At 50.4% G+C, this 4,172-nt stretch overlaps 1 long non-coding RNA gene across 1 annotated transcript; it reads left to right on the plus strand.

Moving 5' to 3' along the window:
* The first annotated feature begins 3,019 nt into the window (after positions 1–3,019).
* Positions 3,020–3,955, plus strand: LOC136494500 (uncharacterized). The gene is made up of 2 exons (XR_010768613.1): positions 3,020–3,323; positions 3,595–3,955. It is a non-coding gene; the product is annotated as an uncharacterized lncRNA (long non-coding RNA).
* The last annotated feature ends 217 nt before the right edge of the window (positions 3,956–4,172 follow it).

Genomic DNA, 4,172 nt, shown 5'->3' on the forward strand with positions numbered 1-4,172 from the left:
TTGGTTTAAAGCCAAATAGATATGGGTGAGGACCCTAACACATGGGCCCCACGCATCATCCTCTTCCTTCTTCTCCCAGTATCTCTTACTTCTCCATCTAAAAAATCTAAAGAGGTAAGACAAATATTAGCCACATCCCACGCCACAAGATATGCCTACAATGAACAAATCAACCTAGCCGGTTGTGTGCAACAGACAAATTGATGGTATTTAGCCAATCAACTATGGAATGACAAATAAGAAAGCAAAAAAAATTTGGCACATGCCAACAAGGAGAGGGTTTTGATCTTCTTGTATATGTTTTGTCACACTATTAAGCCTTTGAAAGTTGAAACTTTAATAAATATATAAATCAACACATGAAGAAACAATGGCGGTAAACAATGTACTGATGAAGTTTTAATATTTATACAATAAAAGACATGCACATACGAGTTACAGTGTAAGTTTGCGTTCAGAAAGACGTGGACAGCGCAACAACTTCTCATTTCAAGGGCGCAACAACTGCTCAGAAGACGACCTTGATATAGGAAATGCTTAGACGCGACTGTCCGTCCGGTCGGACGCGCCATCCCACTCCTCTTCGCTCGCCTCTCTCATAAATAAATAAAAAACAAAATTCCTGACTCCGCCTTGCACCGTCCGGTCGTTGGCTCGCACCACTCCGCCGCGCCGCCACCATCTCCCGCGGTGCCTCAATCTTGCGCCGCGGCCCACTCTGGCTCACCGCTGTTGCCATCCCCCAAGGCGCCCAGCCCCGTACCCCGCAGCGCCTCCGTCCCCCGCAAAGAGGAGGAATCCTCTGCCAAGGTACGCAGCTAGCCATCCCACCGACAGCAGCTGCCGCCGGACCTGGTCGCCGGCACCTTGCCCCCCGTCTCCAAGCTCCATGCACGTGCTCGCCGACTGTAGCGATGCTTCCGTCCCCGTCGCGCCATGCCGTGCTCCGTCTTTCGCCGCGCCATGCCGTGCTCCGTCCTCCGCCGCGCCCAGGCCAGGTGTCAGGAGAGGAGGCCGTTGATGGCCGGGCCTAGGCCAGGCGCAGGCACAACTGGCCATTGCCAGGCCGCGCTACCATCCTCGGCCGCCGATAGCCGGAATCAGCCGTTCTCCGCTCTGCTCTGCGTCGCACGGAAGAAGGGTGAAAAACGCATGTTGCTAGGGTACATTTCAAGTGTTTGAGATGTTTCAGAGGTATGTTGCAAGTGTTTCAGATGGATGTGGCAAAAGTAGATCGGAATGTTGCATTGGTTGTACACGCTTGTGGCAAGATTCTATTCTCAATGTTTCATCTTTTTTTCTATGTATGTTGCAAGTGTGTTTATCTGGATGTTGCATATGTTTTCACACATATGTTACAAAGTGTTTTATCTGAATGTTGTATTTGTTGCACTGGCTATACACATATGTTGCAAGTATATGTTTCAGATATTTAAAACGTATGTTGCAAGTGTTTTATCTAGATGTTGTATATGTTGCAGTGCCCATATACATATGTTGCAAGCATATGTTGTAAATGTTTCGTCTGTTTTGGACGTATGCTGCAGCAAATGCTTTATTTTGCAAGTGTTCCATGAGCAGGCGTGACAATGGGGCGCAGGCGGAGGTGGTCCCTCGGGCACAGCGGTCCCCGCGTGCGCGACCGCAAGCGCGGAGCACAAAGCTGTATCCATGGGCGGCGCGGAGCATGAAGCTGCATCCATGGGCGGGCAGCAGACGCGGAGCACCAGGCGAAGTGGAGCACGACGCTGCATCCATCGGCGGGCAACAGGCGCGGAACACGAGACGAAGCGAAAGCACGAAGCTGTATCCATAGACGTCTTGAGGATATTATTATTGAAATGGACAGGCAGCTGGTACGAACGTTCGGACGGACGCCACATCCAGACGTCCTGGCGCTAGTCTCTCCCTCTTGATGTGCTGCTGCCTTGGATGGTGCTAGGATGCAGGAACTGCTGCTGCAAAAGTGTCTCTTCTCATGTGGTTGGAGCCTAGCGCCGCGGCGGCGGCCCCAAACTGCTGGCACGGGGCCGACCTTGCCACGCCAACGCCGCTGGAGCTGGCGCCTGAAGGACCCTGGGTGCGTCGTGGGAGCGCAAATGCATTGCCTCGCGTCTGCCGGCCTATCCGCCGGCGCGTTGGAGCCCTCGAAGCCATGCTCTGATGACATATGGAGAACTTGTGCTTGACCTAAACTTGTTCGAGGTTGAATTGCTGATGATGACATGGGCCCCGTTTAGTTGCCGGCCGATTTGGCGCCGCCGGAATCCTAGTATACTGTAGCGCACTGTGGCATTTTCGTTTGTATTTGGTAATAATTGTCCAATCGTTGACTAATTAGAATCAAAACGTTCGTCTCGCAAAGTACAACCAAACTGTGCAATTAGTTTTTGATTTCGTCAACATTTAGTACTCCATACATGTATCATAAGTTTGATGTGACAGGGAATCTTCTTTTTTATAGTGCCAAAGTTTGGATTTTGGGTAACTTAATGTTTGTACGCGCTGCTTCGGTTCCTAATTAATAGTATCCTGCTCGGGTAAGTTTTGTCAGAACGAACCGTGAGTCCGTGAAAGATCCCGCCTTGGCATTGAATCAGAGATCTTAAAACCTACCGCGAATTGGAGCTCCCTCCGCGCTTCACGGATTCGCGGGGCACCTGCCGTTTCGACACGTAGCAGTGCAGCGTGTATCAGCGTCCGAGCACGTGCCTCGTCGTGCGTCGCATTTGCTTTGTGCTGCAAGGGAATTTCCAGCATGACTCACTGACGGATGGACCATAGTATAGCGAGAGCCCACATGCAGAGAGGGGGCTCTGGTTCAGGGAGCGTCAGCCAACAGGCCCAACACCTCGCGGCCCATCCTCGCGGCCCATCCCGCCTCCCTGTCGGGTGCAAAACTGAATTTTCACTGGCCCAGTGATCCCTGGGGCGCGTGGACCCACGGACAGTGAGGACGGGTGTAGATTGTAGAAGCGAGGCGGCGTGGTCTCGACGATGGGTCACGGGGCATGCTAAAGCCGTGAGCACCGCACGACTCCCTCTGCCTTTATCTCTCTCACCCATCTCCTTTCCCCTTTCTCTTTCTCTGTTCTCTTCATATCTCTCTCCTCTGCTAGGAGGCTGCTCGGGCGCCGCCAGATTCCGGCACTGCTGGCGAGCTTGAGTGTGGTGGCTGCCAGGGGAGGACCGGCCTCCAGAGGGTCCATCAGTCCATGGCATGGAAGTGCCACGAGCTCGCGAGGGCACGTCGCGGGTTTCTTGGAAGATGCCCCGGCCTTGGCGCGTGAGGAAACTGAGGATCTCTGCAGCTGGCGAGTCCAGTGAGGCTTATTCTACATTACTATTTGGTCCAAATTGCTTAATAGTGAAATACGAGAATGTAATAAGCAGTGATATGCTCCACATGTTTAGTTGTTTTATTTGATTTGATATGTTTATATATAACTAGTGCAGCCACTACCCACTAGCTACAGAACCGAATAATCAGACAAGCTTGCTCTGTTTTCTTTATCAGTTGATCTTTCTGCCAAATGCAAATGATGTACGTGTACAGATGTCTAAATTTCTATGGCACTTCTATGTACTATGCAGGTCACTCCATAGAAAGGTGCGAACCTGAATTTACTCCCATCAGAGAATTTTAGAGCCCGTCTAAGCATGGCGAAAAACTACCAAACATCTGCGAACAGGAACTGCCTAGGCCACTCTTTACCTGTGGCGTTGAAGGAACTTGCTACTATTTTAGTCAACCGGATATCTGGGTGAACAGGCTGCCTCTTTTCGTTATTACCATCAGTAACCCATTTAGAACTTTGGATGCAAATTTGTACCAGTGTTCTAAACTACTGGGAAAACAGTCTATGTAGTAATGAATTCAAGTCTTCATGTAAATTATATGGATAGACCATGCAATTAATGTTATCAATATCATGTGTTTTTATGAGTTCCTCCATATATTTTTGTACTACTTCCTTACAATCTTAAATTGAGCTCTAATGAGGCATTGGTAGAGCGCCGCGAAGCGCGCTTCCATTGGTAGTCGAAGAGAAAGAGGTGTTTTTGAAAGGAGAAGCGGTGGCAATTGGCGAGATAGATGGCGACGATGGCTGGGCCGCTGGTTCCATGTTAATCGACACGTGGAAGGGCAGGATGCCATCACCCGCCAATAC

The sequence above is a fragment of the Miscanthus floridulus genome, chromosome 11 (genome assembly GCF_019320115.1).
Source record: "Miscanthus floridulus cultivar M001 chromosome 11, ASM1932011v1, whole genome shotgun sequence".
NCBI lineage: Eukaryota > Viridiplantae > Streptophyta > Magnoliopsida > Poales > Poaceae > Miscanthus > Miscanthus floridulus.